Source organism: Cavia porcellus, unplaced genomic scaffold (assembly GCF_034190915.1).
Source record: "Cavia porcellus strain 051 isolate PalLab524CR breed Dunkin Hartley unplaced genomic scaffold, mCavPor4.1 scaffold_27, whole genome shotgun sequence".
In the NCBI taxonomy this organism is placed as follows: domain Eukaryota; kingdom Metazoa; phylum Chordata; class Mammalia; order Rodentia; family Caviidae; genus Cavia; species Cavia porcellus.
The window spans coordinates 17222273-17245139 of record NW_026947510.1 but is presented as its reverse complement, the minus strand read 5'-3'; the positions used below and the strand labels follow the sequence as shown (position 1 = coordinate 17245139).

The window sequence follows — 22867 nt, the reverse complement described above, 5'->3', positions numbered from 1 at the left end:
AATGAACTCTATGAAGAGCCTATAAAATATCTGTAGAGATACAAAGAAGAAGAAGAATGGCAAATTAGCACACAACATGAGTCAGTGCCATTCACAGACTGCAGAGAAATAACCAGCCCTCACGAGGTGATCCCTGCCTGTAAACAAGCACCATGTGCAGGCCGCTGCCAGAAGAGGGACAGCCACATCCAAGCCTCTCGGCATGTGCCAGAGCCATTCGAGGACTGGGGAGGGAGAGAACCAGGCCTCACATGGAGGTGATTCCCCCAGAAACCATATCATTTGCATTGTTTTCTTGGCTTAGGTTTTATTCTCTTTTGTTTTGTTTGATTATGTTAAATCTGATGGCATGAACAACTATTTAAAAGATAGCAAGATATGTTATGGTAGCCACTTATTTTGAAGTCCTTTATTGCATTCATTGTTTTGTTTTTATTGTTTCTATTCTATTCTGTTCTGTTTGATTTTTACTATGTCTGAAGGTATCTGCAGCTATTTTGAAGACAACAAAAGGCATTATGCTAACTATTGCTGATTTTGCAGTTTTGAAGTATTGTATCACTATCACTTATACTGGTTTATTTTGATTGGTTTTATTCTGTTTTATTTTCCTTGGCTTTGTCCTCTTTAAAATAAAAAAATCAGCACATGAAAAAATCTTCAAGATCATTATTCACCAAAGGTGTGCAGATTAAAAACAGAAGGAGATCACAGCTTTTAGAATGACTAAAATTGAAATGACTGATCATACTAAGTGTTGGTGTGGAAGTAAAGCAGTTGGAACTCTCGTTTGCTTCTGTTGGGAACAGAAACTGTATACATACTCTAGACAACAGTTTGGAGGGTTTTTAATTTTTTTGTTTGTCTTTTTCCTTTTTATCGGTACCGGGGATCGAACTCACAACTGCCTGCTTCCAAGGCAGGCGCTTATGCCTCTGAGATAAACCTTCAGCCCCTAGTTTGGAGGGTTTTAACAACTGAAATATATATATTATTCAGTAATTCTGCTAGGATTTACTCAGAAAGTCTAAGTGTTTTGAAATGTACCTCGGAGTAGTTTTAGTCAGGTCTAATAAGACATGCAGACACAGTGATGACGGTCAGGGAAGAGAAGTTGACTTTCAGTTTCCTGGAAACAGGAGAGGTAGCTGGCCATATCAGAGGTCACATGCAGGACAGACATGGGGCAAAGGAATTGAAGCAGAAATCTGGGCAAGAGCCTTTACTGTGGTTTTTGCAGGAAGGAACAGGTGAGGCAGGATAATAAGCATGCTATGTGTATCTGTGGTTGACTAGTTTGAATAATTTCAGCAGGCTCTAGGGTTTAGGAACTGCTCCAAGTTCTCTAATACATAGTCCTGGAGGGCTGATGGAAGGTGTGTCATGGCCCAATTGCAACAGTCTGATAAAAGAGGTAGGTGGAGGATATGGGCTCTTAAATTGGTTAGCTATGCATATGAAAGTTACGCTTGTGGGGGACAATCATTTGCCAATTCTAAGATTTGCTAACTTTGGAAGAGGCAGCTTCTCCAAAATCAGTAACAACTCACATGTCAAACATCAGAAACACATGGTTAGTGCAGAAATCCTGTCTCTATAAAAGAACTTCACAGGACTGTCCATATCAGCTTTATTTGTAATCGCCTCAAACTGGAAACAACCCAAATATACATCAACAGCTACATGGATCAACAGATTGTGGTACATTTGTCTTTCAGTATCTGTGGGGTATTGGATCCAGGAACCATAGCAGATACCAAACTCTTCCGATATTCAAGTTCCTTGTATAAAATGACATAGTATTTGCATATAGCCTATATATATCCTTTTGCATACTTTAGAATACATCCGTACCTAGTATGATGTAGATGCTATGTAAATAGTTGCTTTACTGCATTATTTAGAGAATAATGCCAAGAAAAAATTTTTGTACACAGTCAAGCACAGATAGACTTTTTCAAATATGTTGACTTGCTTTGGTTCAATCTCTGGGTGCAGAACGTGTAGACAATAGATGATTATATCTAATCCATGGTTATATGACGTACATTGTATATCTAAGAATGGGTTACTTTCTACTCAGCAATAAGAGGAATAGGAGGACTGAACCTAGGGTGCTGAGCTGCATATCCAGCACTGACCTTTTTATTTTTTAAGACAAGGTCTTGCTAAGTAGTCTGGGTTGGCCTGGACTCTGAAATTCTCCTGCTTCTGTCCCCTGAGTAGCTAAAATTATGAGAGGGGTGAACTATCGACATGCAAAACTATGGGTGAATCCCAAAATAATTATGTAGGTGAAAGGAGGAATCAAACCAGGAGTACACAGGTTTCCATTTATCCTAGAAAATCCTTGTAGTAGCAGAGCACAGACTGGCGACCAACTGGTGATGAAGTGGGATAGAGAGACATTACGAATATGCACAAAGAAACATTGGAAATGACAGGTCATTATCTTGGTTGTGGAGATGGTTTCATAGTATAAATATACATTAGAGCTTATTAAGTGACAAAATTTAAATATGTGCAGTTATTGAAGGTCATTCATACCTCAGCAACACTGTTTAAAATATCTGCCTACCAAGCGTATGTTTTATGATCCAGACTTTGAAGGTTTCTAGTCAGAGTATAGAAAATTCCTTAGCCCATTCGAGATTACAGAGTGGCCCAGATCCCCAGATACTGAAGATCCAAGATTTCCTGGGAAGCAAACCGGTCCTGGAAGTAGTAACTAATCCAGGATTCCGTCCTGGCTCTGCCACTGATTTGCTGGGTTTAAACCAAATGACTGAATTTTTCCAGACTTCCATTTCTTCATATGCAATAGGACTAAGTAGGACTTGTTCCCTGAGTGTTTTTCATCTCTGACATCTATGATTCTGCATTTCCAAAAAGTGGATCCGGTACTACTCCTTAGGGTTATGTCCAAGCTCAGAGAGCTCCAAATAGCCTCTGATCAGGTCTCCAGGGAAGGGGCAAAAAGGGGGACTGGGGAAGGAGGCAGAGGCAGTGGAAGTTGCCTGGCAGTGGACTAAGTGCTGTGCTTTTTATTATGGAAAATACATGTACCAAGAATCTACCATTTTCAAGTGTACAGTTCAGTGACATTAAGTATATTCATAGTGTTGTGCAACTATCGTCACATTCCATCTCCAGAGCTCTTTTTCATTTTGTAGAACAGAAACTCTGTATTAAACACCAGCTCCCCATTTCCTATTCCCCAGGCCCCAGCCACCACTGTTCTATTTTCTATCTCTCTGAATTTGACTATTTTAGGTATCATTATCTAATACACTAAGTGCTTTTATATGATCTCATTTAATTCTGCCAATGAGACAGGAAGTAGGAACTATCCTTTAAAGGAAAAGATGAACAAATAAAGGCTTTGTATGAGGAGCTTTGTGTCACACAGCTAAGAAGCCACTAGCCCGGCATTCAAACATAGGTCGGCTGATTGCAAAACCCAAATCCATCCATTACTTGTAACCAGATAATAACACATCTAATGAAAACACAGAGACTGAGCAAAGAGGACAGATGTTGGAGAATAATTTGCAGGCCGGGAATTCATTTCACTTCCAGCCTTCTCCAGAGTCTACAGGGCCACTTATAACGTTAGTGACTTGGTCTCTGGATTTCTATAAATTATGTGTATGTAGGAGTGCATGTTTTTATTTGTATCGCTTTGTTCCCAAAGCCCAGGTGAAATAAAAATATGTTAATTAGTATGTGCAAAGCTCCAGTGCCTCCAGTAACATATAACCACAGAATATGTTTTTATGACTTCCAGGGTTAGAGTGAAATGTCTCTGGAAAACACAGAATGAGATTCCAGACAGACATGACCACAAGTGGTGTTTTTACCCTCAAAAGCATAAACTAACCCTTTCCTGGCTGCTGTTTCAGCTGTTGGTGCATCCTGGGGGGTAGGAATTTGCAACCCTTAACGCCACATGAAGAGTTATTGGCTTCCAAGACCAGCTGTAGCCAATCAACCCCAGAGTGAACCAGACAACCCCACAGCCAGACTCCATGGTATAAAGGAGAAAAGCCAGCGCCAGGCAAATGGACTTAGGGTGAGCAGCTCATGAATCGGCAGTAGGCCCCATGCCCAAGAAGCATGGATTTGCACCCAGCAGGGGCCCTTCTGAATACATTTGCCTTGTAGACATGCAAAGACCTTTATTTTCATACAAAACTGTTCTTAGATTTATTCTTCATGTCAGAGTGACTGTGTCTTGCTCCTTTCCTATACCAGTCATTTGAGACTTATTTATTCATTATTAAAGAATTTTGCAAGCATTCCACAATTTCTAGGAAGGAACAGTTTGTTTTTAGTGAGAACAAAAATCTAACCTTCAAGTCTTCCTGCTTAAAGATTTAGCACGGCTTTGAAATTAAATCAATACCATCTTTCTATACAAAGAGAACTTTCAGTTTCTAAGAGGGTGGACAGAAAGTACAAGATAGGAAAGTTTATTTAAGTGTTAGACAATAGGTGAAAAAGGAATAATATGTTCTGCTTTATTTAATCCACAGAGAGAATTATGTACTGTGTATTGTAGGGATTTAGAAATCTCACAGAAGTAATGTAACCTCTGCTTTGTAAGGTTCTCTGTGGCTCTGAAAGACAGTGTCTCTTTCTGTGTACCTCATGCATAAAGAGATATAAAATGCATTTCACAAAGTATGCATTTTTTGTAATTCATTAACTTTCACAGTTTGGACACATAACAAATATTTTACTTCCTGATTCACATGGAAAGGTTTTTAAAAGGCTAAGTACTTATCCACTAAATGAGAAGGAAAGGAAGTGGATGGAGATGGAATGGGGCCTCATTCTCTGGCTGTGGACATTTTCAACAATAAGAACATTTTATTTTTATGGCACCTCACCACTGTTTGCAATATGGGCATTTAGAGCAAATGTAGACAGGTCAAACCAGAGTTTAAAATACATAAAGCCTCTACATCAGAGTAAAATCATAGCTTTGTTGCAAGATGTAACTAATGCAGAGAGAGAGAGAAAGAGAGAGAGAGAATTGTCTGTATTCAAGAATCAAAGCATTCTTAAGACAGTGGGAGATGGAAAAGGGAGGAAGGAAGAAAAACTTTTAGGTTAATATATTAAGTCTGACTGGTGATCACACAGCCGAGTGACTTTGCTAACAGGGAGGAATCTTTCTTTGGAGACTGGCGTTAGAATGTAAGAAACACAGGGTGTGGAATGCATCTGGGTACAGTCAAGTCTTAGCTCTGCCACTCATTAGCTGTGTGATTTTGAATAAACCTCTGGCTCTCCGTTCCCCAAACTATCAAATGAACAGACCTGGTTAAATGCTTCCCGCTAGTCTGTGATCTGTAAAAGATGAAGCTTCTCTAGCAGAGCAACACAAAAAGAGACTATCGGTGGCAGGGCGCCTTCAGAATAAGATTCATGGGGAATTCAGGTGAAAGAAAGGCAGATGGATTGTTTCCTGAGGTAATACAACTGGTGGTAGCTCTCCAGGCACACAGTAGGTCCTCCTGCATTTGTTTTTGTTTTTCTTTGTTTGATACTGGGGATGAAATTTGGGGTCTCATGACCACCGAGCTTTTTTAGTTTTATTCTGAGACAGCTAAGTTGCTAGGCTGGTCTTGAATTTTAGTGATCCTCCTGCCTCTGCCTCGTGAATAGCTGGGATTGCAGGCATGCACCACCAAGACTAGTCTCCTGCATCAACTCTGAGGCACCCAGTCCTGATTCCACAGCTCCCTCTCTCCTGTGTCTCCTCTCTCCTGTGTCTGGCTGGGGTATTCCTCCAGTATCTCTTGTAGAACCTTTATCATGCCTGCTCAGTGAAGGAACCCGGGGAAAATCCCTCCTTGGGGCAGATTCTGCCCCAGTGTTGGGAGAGTAGCTGCCTGTACCTTCAGTATCCAAGACAAGGTCCCTGCTTCTCATGAGTTTGTCCGGGCCCCATGAGAAGGCTACGCAGCTCAGGAGCTGACACATACAGTGACTTGTCCTCCCCCTGAGATGGTACAGATGCCTCCTCTCTTATTCCCCATATAACCACCAGGGTGTGATATTTTGTTGGAGATTGGATGCTCTTCCTGTCCAGATCTTATCCTCTTAAAACTCTCCCTAAGCAGCCTCTTCTGCTGCTTGTATGAATGACCATGCCACAGCTGCTGGACGGTCCTTTCGTCCATCAGGTGAGGGGCTCCACCTGACCTCAGCTTTCTGACTCTCGTCTTCATGTCTTCATCCTCCACCATCCTCCCTCCAGAATTTCAGGAGGGAGCACTGCACGAAGATGATTTTAGGCAAGTTTCTTAGTCTTTTAAAGTCTCGCTGTCCTTATCCTGAATACAGAGATAATGATAGGTTATTTTTAATAAAAATTAGAAAAGGGATTTTTAAAATAAAGATTCAAAGAGATAAAATATGTAGAATTCAGCATGAGTAGCCCAGACCACTGTAGAATAAAATGTAGTATGTTTTGTCTATCTTTGTTAAGCTCTTCCTGTCACTAAAACTCCAAAGTAAACAAACATCTGTAATTTCAGCACTCCTGAAGGCTGAGGCAGGAGGATTCCAAGTTTGAGTCCAGGCTGGGCAATTTAGTGTTACCTGGTGAGATCTAAAGACGAGAAGTTTGACATCCCTGTCGTCATTTCCAGCAATTCTCAGACATGAGCTCACCCTTCTGTCAGCAGTCTCCTTCCCTCCTGGCTCCCTGTATGTGTAGCTCTGTCCCTTGACCTTGTCCTTAGCAGCAGAGTGGGCGTGCCCCTTCTACCGCCCAAGCCTCATGCCGGGCCACTTTGGAGCACCTGTCATTCTGTTTCAGGTGTGACCAACACTCAACCCAGCTCCCAGCCGGGTGCTCTGGGGAAGGAAAACCCTCTTCCACGCCACTGATTGAGAATCGCTGGGGAAAACAATGCCCTTTTATAAACTTCGCACAATCCAATCTCTCAGGCACAGAGAAGAAAGCTACTCACTGGGAAGGCACCCTGAACCTGGAGATAGAGAGAAGGGGAAAGGTTCTTTTGTGGGGGCCTGGATGCAGCCATAGCTGATGCTGATTATCTCTGGTCATTGTTTTGCTTAACCAATTGCTCAGTTTTGGGCTAATCTATTTTGATTTCTGGCCCTGGCAAGTAAGATCCCTGGTATCTGATTTCCATCAAGGTGACTGAAAGAATAGAAGAAGGGAGGAGGGAATGATAGGCTTGGAAATCAAAAGAACTTTAAAACTGGCTTCAAAACACACCCTTTCCCCAGTACCTCTTTTCTGCTCTGCCCAACTCTCCCAGTGAAAAATAGAGGTCCTTCAAGATACAAAAGTAAAATTTAACTGCTCTTGTAAATAAATCCTCACAGTTAGCTCTCTTCATACATGGGGACACAATGGTTAACCAGCTCTTATTGCCTTCTATAAAAATGCTTAGAAATGTTTTAGAAAATAACATGGCATCTTTTGCTTCTATATTTGAAAGAAAAACTCACTCATAATGTTTTCTTATTTTCATATACTTCCAATGCACATACGTGAAATTCAGTCACTGTTTATAAACACATTGCCTCTATTTTCTTATATTAAAAAAAAGACATCAGACTTCCAGGTCTCACATCATTTGGTGAAGTCCAGAAAACATTGATTATGATTTCCTGGAAAGACGGTTGCCAGGCAGTAAGTAAGGTACATGCAAAACTCCCAAGATTTTCATAGACCCGGGTAACATAGACCGGGTTAGCTGTGTCTACAGAAATAAAAACTCAGTGCAGTTTCCATATTATTTTAAAATACACAAAGTGGATTAAGGTCTGAGGGTCAGCAAAGTTATTCAGATAAAAGAGGAGAAGTCTTTCTCAGGATGATTAAGTAAATATCAGTAAATGGGAAATACCTTTAACTTTAGTTTTCTTTTTAGCTTTAGAAAACTGTACTTTCTATTTACATGTGAAAGGTTTGCACGGGAGGCAGCATATCTTCTGCATAATACCACATAAGTGTTCTGTAAAACTCAACTCAAAGTTGTGTGAGAAAATGCTACATCTATTCATCGGAGTGAATGCTTTCGTTAAGAATGCAAGGAAAACTGTCTCCTTGAGTGGTAAATATTCCATATATGGCTTTTAGGCAAGGGCAGTTTATTTTTAGCAAACATAAGAAAAAATGTCTAGTTTTTTAACTTACATGAATAAAAATGACTGATTAAAACAATAGTTTAACCATATATATACAACCATATACATATCTAGTAATATGTATAGTTATATGAAAGTTTTATGTATAGTTATATGTACATATTTTTAAAAATTTGTTTATTAGCACATGCTTGCAGTGTATATAATTGTTTTGTGGTGTTGGAGATAGAACTCAGGGCCTTGCCCATGCTAGTGACTCCTTTGCCACAGAGCTACAGCCTCAGCCTCTAAAGTTATATCTTAAAACCAGTGTTTTTGGTAATGTGTATACTAAACTTAACATATTTTATTTTCTGAAATACATAGCAGGAAACATGAATCTAGGCACAGAATAGAAAGTTCATTTTTCAAATGACTAAATGATTTTTGCACAACGTACGTCTCTGATGTGAGGACGGTCAGCACTGATTAGATACCACTCTTCTGCAGGTAAACCTAACCTCTATGACTCAGATAAATTAACTGCACCCTTCAAAGAATTCCCAAAGTGGTGCTTTGAAAGTTAGGAGAGATTCTTTAAAAATTAATGACATCACTATAAGGAACCTTTCCCTACAAAATGATATTTAGAGAAATAATGACAACTCATTCCCCACCTTCCCCCATCCCCACTGAATTACAAAAATAAAAATATTGCATTTTCAAACTGGCAAAAGAAAACAAGAATTCTGGTTTGATCTCCTCAATAAATACACTGGCAGAGAATAGCAAGATGCTCTACCTTTATCAATTAGCAAATGCTAACATTGAGACCTTTCCAGAATGACAGGGAGACAGTAACTAACATTATAAATCCCAGGGCCTCACTGAACTTTGCAGTGGAATTAGAATCTCTTCTAAATTTTTAAGTGATTTTTAAGTGCTTTGAAATTCACAAGCCACAACTTGTGACCTGGAGGGTAGCCACCAGCAAATTCCTCTGGATATGCCAAGTATTTTTCCAGCCTGGAGTGTCCCTGATTGGTGATCACAACTATGACCCCCTTCAGCCATAGGCAGCCAGAGCAATCATCGCCCATCACCTCTTCACGCAGTTAGGGGGACCTCTTCAGAGGGGGGAATGTTATAGACAGCTAAATTAGGTAGAAATATTCTTAGGCAATTAAGACAGGATTGGGCCCTGGAGGGAGAGGATGAAATACAAAGGATGAAAGAAAACACATTACAGCTGTGGCTAGAGGTGCACCTGTTGGAGGGCAGGCCCCAGTGACCAGCCCACACAGCTCTCTGTGAGATAAACAACAAATACTATTAACATCGACCTGGTGGGTGGCTGGAAGTCCCTGCTTTGTCTTTTCCTAAAAGGCTCTTCCTTGTTCTTCCTAGGGACATTCATTAGCTCTGTAACCTGCTTCCCTATTGGATCAATATTATCTAAACAGTTAAGCTTGTAATCTTACTGGCCAACCATAGTTTTGTCCCATCACGTGCCCACCTTATACTGTTGTACTTCATGATTTTGGTCTACGAAACTTACTCTAAAAAATGGGGTCCATACGATTTTCCAGCCTCCTTCTATCAGGAGCTGTCTTTCTCAACAAAATTTTCCTACTCTTATCCTCTGTTGTTCCTTAGAATTCATTCTTCAATTTTGGGGAACATGAACTTGGCTTATCCAGCAGGCTGCGATTTATATTTATTTCCTCTTTATCATTCGGAGGTCCCACCAAGACCAGCAACTTGATCCGCATCTGTTTTGTGATTTTTTTCTCCTTCCATCCTTGGGAAATGGGGTTGCGAGACCCTTTGGAGGTGGAGAGCTGGTTCGATCTGGCCTGTGTCCACAGGTAGAGGATGCATCTCTTGTATTTTCACTGTTGCACATCAAAGACTTCACAAGCCTTTTTCAAAGAACTCTATAAAGTCAAAGTTTCTTGATATACCTCATATAATGTAGAAGCAATCCACAAATGAGAGCAGGCAGCTTCTGAATTTTCTTCAAGCTGTCAATACTTTAAGAAATGCTAAAAACCACAGAGCTACATGTATGCCCCCACTCCACGTGTCCGACAGAGAGATTCCCAGACCCCAGAGAGAGATCGCCACTCCCGGGGAGAGAATGCCGGACCCTTGTGGGTCAGGGGGTCTCTCCCTGCATTCTTAAAACAAAGGTCATTTATATTTCATACTTCTTATCTTTTCAGCCACACCACAATTCTGTCACTAACAGAGGCCCCAGACTGCTGCCTTGGCCTTCTGTTATATGAGGACACAGCAAGATGCTGAGAATGAGCTTGTAGCTTGAAAATGGGCTCTTACAGAGCCCTACCATATGGCTCTCTGATCTTGGACATCACAGCCTCCAGAATTCCAAAAAGAAAGAAACAAATTTGTTACTTATAAGTCCCACTAGAGCAAGCTGAGCATGGTGGCACATGATAAATAAATTAAAAGGGGGTCAGAGATTAGCTCAGTGTGAAGGTCTGGGTTCCATCACTAGGACTGCAAAGGAAATAAACAAAATTAAAAGCCTTATGTACGTGCAGTGGGACTTTTGCTTTTTATACTCGTGGGGATTGTACCAAGGTATCACAACACACACACTTTACCATTGAGGGCTCTTTTTGTTTTTCTATTTTGAGACCTCATCTTGCTAAGTTGCCCATGCTGGCCCTGAATTTGTGATTTTTTTGCCTCAGGCATGGGAGTAGTTGGATTGAAGATATATGTCACCATACCTGGCTTACAAGGTAATTATTTATGTGACCCTTTGTAACATGCCCTTTCCTGATCCATCATTGCAAATATAATACATAATAGCAGATCCATATTACAAAAAGATGCTTTTCTCCTTTTTATCAGATAAATACTACATGTCTTACAAAAGCAAGCAAATAAATTTATACATTCTTTTACCTAGTAGACACATATTTTCTGCATTTGTCTTTCATGAAGTCCTATATAATTCTTGTACGACAACTGCCAGAATAGCTTTGTAAGCTGCATGTATGCATGGATGTATACAATGCTTAATTATAACTTAATAATTTTCGTGTCTGACTATAATCTCCATAATTAATACCTGAATGTGTTTCGGAGCAAACTATCAAGTTACAGTATAATGGACAGTGGAGAACATACCAGAGTTATACTCCAAATTGCTTACAATTGTTATTCTGATTTTTGGAACTGTCAAAACCTATTGTAAATAGGGTATCCTAGTGAACACCTATACCCTCAGCACTCTGGGAGGCTGAAGAAGGAGGATGGCCAATTCGAGCTCAGTTTAGGCAACCAAATAGTCCGACTTAAGCAGATCCTGTCTAAAAATAAAACAAAGGCGGGGGTGTAGCTCAGTCTGAAGACGGTCGGGGTCTCATGCAAGCAGCAGGTACTGCAAACATAAGCTTGTGGAGTAACTGCCAACTCATGGAGAGGGGGAGTTTGCCTGCGTTTCTCTTTCTTTGCAACTCCAAAATAAGAATGCTAAAACTTTCGATCTCATAGTAAATCAAATTCCAAACTGCTCTTTGATCTACAGTGAAACCCAAATAAGATGATAATCATTAACTCAGCTAAGTTCCTTATTTACAAAACCATTGTGATGACTTGGCTGCCATAAATAGCTCTTTGTCTAGGCCTGGAAAGCAGTACCAGGCAGCAGGATATGTACATTATAAGGCATATGAGAGAGGAAGGAGAGGCCAGGCCAGTGAGAGAAAACAGATAACATAGAGTGACTTGGAGGACCGGAGGAAGAGGAAAGCACAAAACATCCAAGAATAGCAAAACTGGCGGAAAGTGTCCTGAAGATACTCCATCTGCCATTGTACTCCAAATCCTGCCATTTCAAATTTGTGGCTATAAAAAGGATCATTTAAAAATGCATCACCTCCTTCCTATCTATTCAGCAAAGGCATGGATTTCACATCCTGCTTCACCCTAGTGGTCTTTAAACCGGGACTTTTTGATTTCTTACTTGGAAAAGTCACGTTGCATTGCTTTCTCTCTAGGAATTTACATGAATCACAAAATTAAGGCAATAATAATTGTGCCTCTGGTCTTTGCAAACAACCATGAAACCATGAAGGCAGAGCAGATATGTGACTTTGTAAATGTATTAAAATGTGCAGCTCCTCCCTCAGCAAACTAATGCTGAACTAATGTTTGCTTAGCAGCTTTTTATTTTCCTCCACCTTTCCTTTTACAAGTATAAATATTTTGTGCTCTGTTTTCCTAGTATTTACCAGTTAAAGACGTTTGAACTATTGATGTGTTTTAGATGACTGACAAAATGACAATCATGCTTTGAAAATTTATTCCTTGAACATTGAAAAAGCATTTTAATATTGGAATAAATGTATGACTACAAGGGTGATTGAAAAATACGATGAATATCTAAAATTTAAAGACAACACAACGAAAGGCACATTGCCAAGAACAACAGGGTGTGTTCGAAGAGAGGCAAGTATTTTGAATATCTTGAGGTGGTTTAATGGCAATGTGTCTTTTACTATAATAAATTTAAAAAGGAAAACATTTAAATATTCACTGTATGTTTTAATCACCCCTCATACAACTTCACTATCTACAGTACCGGACTAGATTTACAACTATCTAATCTGAATTGAACAGTGAGAAACAAAAGGATGCAAGCAATAGTAAGATAAATATAATTAAATTGATAAAGTTTTAGTACATAAAGGATTTGGTTTTTGTCAGATGTGGCAGAAAAATGGTGTGTTTAAATAAAACAATTATTGCAGTACAAGACACACTGTCATTAATCACCTGCAAAGTATTCTCCCTTGCTTTGAACACATCATTTGTACTATCGTCTTGTCTTTCTTTTTTCTGTCTGTTTGTCTGTCTTTTTGAGACAGAGTTTTGCCACACAGGTCAGACTGTCCTCAAACTCACTTTGTAGCCCAGGCTGGCCTGGAACTCGCAGGGATCTTCCTGTCTCCAGTTGGGTTATGGGCATGCACTACCATGCCTGACTGTACCACTTCCTGAAGCAGTTCTGAGTTCTCTTTTTGTGTCCTTCATTGTGCTGTTGTGGCTGCCTTTCACGGACATTCACTCTTCACGGCCATTTTGACTTTAGGGAAGAGCCAGAAGTTGCACAGTGCTGGATTAGATGCATAAGGTGGATGGGGACGCACCACAGTGGATTTTACAAGTCTGCCTTTCTGTTGGATGGCACTTGGCTGGAGCATGCACCATACTTTTTATTGTATCTCCTAAAGACATTCATCAAAGATTTCAAGAACGGCTTCAAAAAGTGGCAAGGACAGAATCAGTGTGTTTGAAGTGAGGGGGTATATTTTGAAGGAGACTAAGAGCAATGTGTCTTTTGCTGCAATACAGTTTAGAAACCATATTTAAAGTTTAAACACACACTGTAGTTTTCCATCACGCCCCTCGCCTGTCACATGCCTGGTCCATTTCAGTGGTGATGAGCTGAATCAGTGAAATCCTAGTTCTTAATGAGACTGAATGTACTCCCATTGGGAGGGTTAGTTTGGTAGTAAGTTAGAGAAGCAGAAGGTAGTGGAGTCCCCCAAATGAAGAGGAACATGTTTAGAAGGAGCAAAAGCCCATTGCCTGGGGGATCACACAATAAGCAGATGCCTACAGCTGTGTGTGCACAGGGTTTTGAGTAGCTTTCCTGTTTCATGTGATTTCTATGCAGCGATGCAGACACCTCCTTTGTTTCAGCTTCTTCAGCTCTGGCCGCCGCTGTACATCTCTGTGTGCTTTGCACCGCTAGAGCCTACTGAGACGGCTAGTAAACGGCTCACTGTTATTTGTCCTCTCTGCCTTCTACTTTTTAATGGTGTAGAAAAAAATTTCAACACTATCTGAATTAATGTTTTTTCCCCTGCTGCAGATGATTGCAATTTTGGTCTTTGACATGGGTAATAAATTCCTTTTCTCTTCCTGAAATATATTATAGCCTTTAAGCATCAAGAACAGGGATCAGATTTTTCTTTTTAAGTCACTTTTGGTATTATACTCACAAGGACAATGGTAACTGTAGTTCTTGGTCACATGACACCCTGGGAGCCACACTAGTTTATTCTGCTCAAACTCTTGATGGTGTTAAGATTGAGAGTTACTGTCTGCCCTCCTGTCTGTTCTTATACTGTCTGGCATCTTTGGTAACTTCATTCTTTGGCCAGCTCTTCTGTGTGTCCCATTTGCCCCTGTTGTCATTTTTCTAAGCCATATTATCTGTCTCAAGTTACAGGCTTGACACTGTCTTACCTATCAGAAAACCACCCCTAAGTATGTTGGGCCATACAGTCTCCCAAAATAGAGATGCATGTTAGATGTCAGAGGAAGATATCCTAGTCCAAGTCCTTTAATCTACAAAATTGTATTAAAAAATTCTACACTATTCACCATTAATTGGTTTTGGGAGACAACACAAATCATGAGTACCAAACAATTTATTTTCACAGGAAAAGGGTGTAAGTCACAAGCTATGGACACTGTTAAATTCTATCTCATACTTCAACAAATGATGAGAACCAGGATAAAAGCTCCGCATCAAAATGTGTTGAATATGAAATTCAAGGAGGTTCAAAGCAGAAGACTACCAAGGGAGGACAGTACTTGATTCAATTATTGGAAAAGCTTGTTAAATAAGATTTTGTACAAGGCTATGGATTTGGACTGGACACCAACACTGGGCCCAGTAGAAAAACTGATACAGCATTTAATCAGAGTCACTAGGCTGTGATTGGTTGCAATTAACAATGAAGCCAAAATTAACTAATGAAGTGATAAACAGTTAACTGGTTAAATTGTAACCGATTGATTTGACTGTAGTCAATCCAGGTGTTTTTGTGTGTGTGTGTGTGCCTTATTTCTGTTTTCCTAAAAATGCTCTCTGATCAGATTGTTGGAGTTCTCAGAAAATGCTCTGGTTAATTTTTGTGGATTCTATTGGTCTAAAGAATTTTCTCTTTAACAATCTGGAGGTACATTTGGAACAACCTGAGTATGTGAATCTCCTTTTTCAATTACAAATTTTATGTAATATAAATACATATCAGGTATTTCTAATAAAACTTAATGTCTGAATTGGTTTATGCTGTGAATATAACATGCACATGTCAATTCTAAAGACAGTATAAAGAAGAGAGCAGAACATATCATTAACATTTTTATAAATTGCTACACGTTGAACTAATATTTTGTACATGTGGTGCTTTAGTCTGTTTGGGCTGCTCTAACAAAATACTGTAGCACGGATAGCTTATAAACAACCTGTTCTTCACACTTCTGGAGGCTGGGATCCTAAGATCAAGGAATGAGCAGGTTGGATATCTAATGACAACTCATTTTTGGGTTTACAGATTGTGATGGGTTAACTAAGGGTCAACTTGTAACACCCAGCTGAACTGAGTCAGCTGGGTTCTGGGTGTGGAAGGCCCACTTGAGGATTGTTGCCAACAGCATAAAGGAGAACTGGAGGGGACGAGGCAAAGCTGTTGATTCTCCCTTAAAAGCCTGGCATGCTGGTTTTCCTGATATGAACTCAGCTTCTCTCATTGTCTGAGGACCTTGGGTCCCTGCTGTCACTGAGAATGGCTGTGGTTCTCTTTGAGGGAGCTTTGGGCCTTACTTCAAGTGTCGCTTCCTGACTCCAGGGCAGACCCCTCAGCCTTTAGGCACAGATCCTTAGTCTTGCTGGCACTATTTTGTAGTTTTCACTACCTGCTTTTAGGCCTTCCCAGTGCAGATCCTTGATACAGTCTTACATGAGACATTAACGTGGGCTTTCAGCCTCCAGCTGGAATCAAGAAGGACAATGCTGTGGACTTTAGATCTTCAGCTGGACTCATGCAGAACACTGCTGTGGAATCCAGGGCTTCAGCTGGATTCTCCGAGTCTCTAGAACATGGGCAGATCTGCACTCTTCTGCATCTGATTCTTGATGAATATTATAAAATAGTGCTACAAATTATGTGTCCTGTATTCAGTCTATTCCCTAGCAAACCCTTACTGCAACACAGATACTACATTGTTTTTGAGCCCTCACATGGCAGAGAGGATAAAACAGTGCTCTGAGACCCCCTTTATAGACTCTAATCCACCATGAGAATCTGCCTTTGTAACTGAAGCACAAAACTCTACCAACACTATCACCTTGGTGATTGAATTTTAAAGCAAGGATTGTGGAGAATACAATCATTTGCACCATAGCAATTGCATTAAATAAAACGTTATTGAAAATCAGTTTCATCTCTCTCTTTTGTTTTTAATGTGACTACCAGAAAGTCTTCATTACATATGTGGTTTGTAGTATATCCCTGTTAGACAACATCGGTCTCCATAGGACAGCCAGTGTATAACATAGTGTCTACCTGGTCCAGGTGGAAAATTTCATCGGGCTGGTAAACTAACCCTAACCATGAGAAATACATATTTTTAACAAATTTTCATTTCCACCTAGTCAATAAATTTCTTTTTTTCCCCAACCAAAAATCATACTGTCTTCAATAGGCTGGTTTCTAAGTAGTTCCCAAATCAAACCTTGGTTCTTTTTTTGTTTGTTTGTTTTTGGTACCAGGGATTGAACTCAGGACTTTGCACTTGCCAGGCAGGCGCTTATGCTACTGAGCTAAATCCCTGGCCCCAAACCTTGGTTCTTAATATGCACAAGACAATTTTATCTTGGTCAGGTTCTAGTTTAAACCCTAGATCCTGAACAAAGTTAATACTCCTCCCCCTGTCTTACTCAAGTTTTCTAAGCTTCCTGCCCCCTTCCCCTTGCAAGGTCACTGCATCCGGTCTCATCCCTCATCCAGCCTTCCCGGCTGTCCTTTTCTATTATGGAACTTCTTCCATTACTGTGAGACACAAAAGCCCAACCGTTTCTACACCTTTGCTGTTGGACGTGTCCACACTCTCCTACATGAAATACATGTTGTTTAGGAAGGCAGGGCCCAATTTCTGAATTGTGCAAGTCAGTGAAAAGCTACTGCTGCCACTGGGATCCGCACAAGGACTGTGGAGCTGGAACTGGGAGGAAACCCTCCCCCCTATCTGGTCACTCCTTGTCATAAACCCCACATGTATGTCACCCTCCATACTTGGTAAATCCCCTGAAGAAATGGATCCCAGGCCCAGGTTCTAAGGATGGGGCTGACACAGTTGGAACAGAAGAGGGAGGACAGAGGGGGACACAATGGGAACTCAGGACCTGAAGATTTCAGTCTCCACAGATGGTTACATAGGAGGTGTGATAAAACTATGGCAGATGTTTAACTTCTGTAAAAAAATTAATTCCAGTAAAAGACATATCACTATTACCCTCACCCGAAGATAAGCCAGTTAGATGGCGATGGGTCCCTTTTCTAGCGGCCTGGCTGGACAAATGTGTGCCTACTGTTTTCTGTTTGAAAGTGGAACTCATTTTTCTGGAGAAATAAAGTTGTATGTGATGCTAAGGTCTCACACTCCAGCTGTCCTGTAGACTAAATAGACTCTCTGAAGTCAGCCTCAGAATCTGAACATATTTCATATCAACAAAATTTTCACAAGCCACTTAGTTCCAAATTTTAATGTCAATTAAAGTAACATTATATAAACATATAACATAGACCTATAAGCTTTATGTGTTGATCTGGCTCCTCCCAAATGATCAAAACAGATAAAAATTGTTTTTATCATCCATGGCTTTTTGATATCACAAGCTTGACAAGCTCTGGATACATGTTTGCTAAAGGACAGTGCCTGAATGTTAACTAGACCATGGCTGTTCTGTCCAGGGAGGGATTGGGACTGCAGTGAAAATCCCTACGCAGGAGATATGATCCAACCCCCAGCAACTGCAATCATCTCAGTCAGGTTTAAGAATAATGCTGAACATACTCTTTCACCACCAACACAGCTCATCTGTGAATGAAACTATCTACTGGATAGGAACATAGGGACCTCCTGGGTCAGAGAATACACATTCAAAGTCCAGGAACTTTTGTTGTATAGAAGAATAATCATACCTGTTTCATACCAAATTGCATAGTAGAGAAAGGTTTTAGAGAAAAAGAGGATCAGCTCATCACTGAGTGGATCTGAAATTTTTATACTAAAATGGGATGCTTTTCTATCCCAACTTAGGTATTCAGTGCAGAAGGGTGATCTAGGCTTTACAAAGCTGAGTTCTACCCAGAGAACACAGTTTGGGCAGACATCTGCCTTCCTTTGAATTGCTTTGGCTCTGGGTGACTCAGCATCCAGGATTAGTTGTTGGTCTTAAGCACTTCTCTGACAGGATGGATACCACTCAGAGAAATAAACTGGTTGATTCTTTTGAGGGGATATTGAACCTTTTACAATGGACCTGGCAAAATTCAAAAACCACAAATATCTCAGTGAAAAAAGAAACTTTAGGTATATAATGGATATAGAATGAAAATGACTCCTCTGAGCAAATGGGTAAGAAAAAGGAGGAGAGGAAGAAGAGCTGGTTAGTACAAACTGTTTTGTGCTGTTAGATTTTTTCTCTATTCCGTCTTTGTGTAGCTAATATTCCTGAATGATATTTAGAAAGTATTTAGTACCATCATTGTTTGCTGGCATACAATTGATTTTTGAGTGTTGGCTTTGTATTCTGACACTTTATTTAGTTCACTTAGTCATGGAAATTGTTTTGTAGATTCTTTGGGATGTTCTGTGTGAGTAATCACATTATATGTGTATAAAGAAAGTTTTACTTCCTAATTTTTGTTTGAGTGCTTTTTTACTTCTTTTTGTTGCTCTCGGACTCTTTTACGGAGAATAAAACTGGTAAGAGTAGATATCTTCACCTTGTTCCTGATCTCAGGGGAAGCCTTCCATTTTTCCCCTTCAGGTACTAACTGTAGGGATCCTTGAGTGCTTCTATCAGGTTGAGGAAGAAGCCTTTTCTTCCTCGGAAAGGATACTGAACTTTGTTAAATGCTTTCTCTGTTTTATGTGTCTCCTTGGCTTGTCAATATTATAGAATAATCTGACTTTCAAGTATTGAATAATTTTGGCATTTCCAGGTAAAATCCACTTTGTTGTATATTACTCTTGTTTCCAATGTATTTTTGCCCTAGATTTGCTAATATTAGAGTTGGAAATTCTTAAAACTGAACTCAATAAAGATATTACTCTAAAAATTTTTCACTGTAATGTCTTTGGTTTTGATATTAAAGTAACAGTAGCCTTACTGAGTCAGTAAGAAGTGTTCTTTTCTGGAAGAGATTATGAAGAATTAGTAACATTTCTTCTTGATTTGGTAGAAATTACAGTGAGGACATCTGGTTTTAGGACTTTCTCTTTTGCAAGATTTTAAACTACAAAAACTCAATAATTACAGTGAAAGGATAAGAATCTGCTTAAAGGGGAAAAATAATATCTCAGGGACGAAAAGGAAAAAGAAAAAAGAAGGGAAAAGAAAAAGTGCCTAAAATTATATAAACACACTTAGGAAAGCTAAAATGATTGTGCTACAAACTTAAGTTCTTGGAACAAAATAGTTAACATTCATAGGGATGGAACAATTGTGCTTATTATTGTATAGTGATCTGAGGAACTCTTGAAGATCATTATGTAAAATAATCCTAGTCATGCTCATACCACCTTGTTTTGATATTGTCAGTGTACTGGGCTCTTTGCTATTGTTGTTTACATGTCTTTTTCATCTCATTAGGAATTTGACTTGTCTTTTTTTTCCTTTTTTTATTTTAAAGGGTCTTGGTTTGTTTTGTTTTTCCCTCTAATACAGAAAGGATAGGTATATATGTAGAGACTCATGCATGCATAGAACTTCTAAAAAGTTTATGAGAATTGATAATATAGTGCACGTTGAAATAACAGCTACTTTGAAGAAAAAGAGACACTAAGGTGCCCATTGCTGATTTTGTAACATCATGATGTGAAATCCAGCAAAACTATTATTCTTTGTTCAGTGATTTTAGTCTGTTTTGCTTTGTTTAATTTCAACATACATGGAGGTATGGACAGCCATTTTGAAGAGAATGAGAGACAATACGGCAGCCATTGTTGACTTCCTTATTGTCTGGTCTTGAAGACCTAAAATGCCTTCATTGTCCTGTTCTGATCAGTTCTATACTATTTTGTTTTGTATGAATTCATTGTGTGTGAAGATATGGACAGCTATTTGGAAGAAAACAAGCGACAATGTGATAGACAGTGAAGATCTCCGCTTGTCTTGCTTTGAAATCTGTATCTCTGACATTGTTATCTTATGATCAATTTTATTGTTTTGCTATGTTTAATTTAAGGAATGGGTTCATTTCACCTGTGTAACAAAATTTACACAGGGTTAGCTTTACCCTGTATGTGAGATCTGCAGGAACACTCTCTCTTTAATTTTTGATACTTGCAGTATTTTCTCTTTTGAACTTGTCAGTCTTTTTAAAATTTCATCAATTTTATTATTTTTTAGGCCAAAAGTTGTAGTTCTTATCTCCAATTATTTTCTTTATTCTGTTTATGTTTTTGATTTTATTGATATCTCCTATTTATGATTTTCTTCTTTCTGCTTTCATTGCAATATTTTTTTTTTCCTGCATAGTTTGTGGAGGTAGAAGTCTGGACTACCCAACTGAGCTCTCTCTCTTATATAACAAACACACTGCTACGACTTTTCTTCTAAGCACTTCTTTAGCTAGGTATCACTAATTTGGCATTTGAAAGTTAAGCTAAACTTAAAATTCAAAAATGTTTTCCTGGGTCAGTGGTTTTGAGGTTCCAATGTTAGGCTTTTGTCTTTTGTCCTTTTTAGTGGAATAAGAACATTTTTATTTCCTTTTGTCTGTGCCCAGTGCAGGTTTATAGTTTTTAACTTGCAGTACTGTTTGAACTGTACTTGTTTTCTCGTCAAACCTGAGCCTAAATTTCTCATTTAGTTCCAGAGTACTATCCTCTACTCTCTAAGGCATTTTTCAGTGTGTTATGTTTTTGTTTTTGCTTTTGAGACAGGGTCTTGCTATGCAGTACAGGCTGGCCTGGAACTCACAGCGATCTTCCTGCCTCAGCTTCCCAAGTGCTAGGATTATAGGCATCCACCACTGTGCCTGGTTTTCATTGTGTTATGAAGGCAATTTTTTCCCCAGGCTATGACCAATTAGGTGAATTCAAATTTAAAAGAAAATATTTTATTTTGCAAGCAACCGATGTCTCTCCAGAGAAAATTTTAACTGTTGGTTTGGAGGCTCTTCCCCCTCAGTTGAGAACTCTGTTTGCTCAGAGCTCCAAGACTAGACTTGGCTAACAGGAGACAGAGGTAGGAAACATTGATAGGAGCTTGGTACAGAGATTTGTACATTTGTGCAATAGGGCTTTTCACACTTTATAGGTAGATTTTTACCTGTAACCTTTATTACACTGTAAATTAAATGTGACTTTTGTCAAAAATACATATTATATAATTACAATTTTGACCTATGACACTTCTGGGTATGGATCTCAAGGAAATAACTCTAGATATGGGAGGTTGATGGTATATAAATGTCCAATGAAGTCTTTTTTATATGTAAATAAAGACATGTAAACATAAATGCATAGAAAAATTGGTTAAGAAAAGAAAAAATTAGCAAAGTCAATCATGGAGTATTCATTTTATAGAAAAGCATGCAGCCATTAATGCTATGTCTACAAATAGCTTATAATAGCCTGAAAACATTTCATTTTAAGAAAAAAAAATCATTGCTGCGGATGTAGCTCAGTGGCACAGTGCCTGCTTGGCAAGCGCAGGGTCTGGAGTTTGATTACTAGTGTCAAAAAAATCTGATTACATACATAATAATAGCAAATACAATAAGAAAAAAAAAAAAAAAAACTAATGAGCCAGAAGTCCAGAAGTAAGCTATTCATGACTAATGCTGAGAAGAATCTTTTTGTTGCTATGTTAAGAATGGCTTTTTCTTTTTTTCTTTTTTTTTTTTTTTTTGTCTTTTTTCCTTTTTATCGGTACCAGGGATCGAACTCACGACTGCCTGCTTGCAAGGCAGGTGCTTATGCCGCTGAGCTAAATCCCCAGCCCCAAGAATGGCTTTTTCTTAATTCCTGTTTTTAAAACCTACATGAATACTATAGTACTTTTATATTTTAAATGCTATTTAAAGTGTAATATTTATTCTTTATATATGTAGTATTTAAATGGTACTTAATGCACAATCATTTAAATAAAAACAAATTTTTTTTTTTTTTTTGCACCTTAACATAGTCCAACAGAATTCATTTGTGCATTTGAAAACCTGAGCATGAGTTGAGGTCAATTTAAGCCTTGTTTTTTTAAAACTACCGGAAAAAAAGGAGTGCGTTTAGTAAACTGTCATGACATCAGCTTAGGAAGAGGATAAACAGTAACGTCTTCATGCTCAGTCTTTAAGATGAACAGAATGTCTGTGATGCTGAAACTTTCCAAACCTAACATCTCTACTATTTTCAAGTTTAGGTTTGGTATATCCTGGTTGGAAATACAAATGACTTATATAATAAAGTATTACACATGCAAAAATGAGCTCAGGGCATAAGAGTTTAAAAAACAAAGGCTGTGCAAAAGGTTGTGGGACGAGGCCCACCTAAGCGGTGCTGGGAATCTCGAGGAAAGCAGGTTTGCTCAAATGCCATGTGATGTCCAGGGCAGTCCTGGATCTGACAGGAGAAAACGCTCAATGCAATACATCCTTCTCTGCTCTGAGTCCCCGCGGGGACAGTGCTC

At 39.2% G+C, this 22867-nt stretch overlaps 1 protein-coding gene across 24 annotated transcripts in view; it reads right to left on the bottom strand.

The window, feature by feature from the left end:
• The window catches only part of Kiaa1217 (KIAA1217 ortholog), a 728606-nt gene that overhangs the window by 338486 nt on the left and 367253 nt on the right, over positions 1–22867 (bottom strand). Inside the window, exon 1 of one of the 24 annotated variants that reach the window (XM_063238534.1) lies at positions 1–22867. This exon is cut by the window's left edge and continues 7102 nt beyond it; it is cut by the window's right edge and continues 14740 nt beyond it. The exons of the other annotated variants lie outside the window; for them this stretch is intronic. The gene's annotated coding sequence lies outside the window, so the exon portion shown is untranslated. 24 annotated transcript variants of the gene reach the window in all.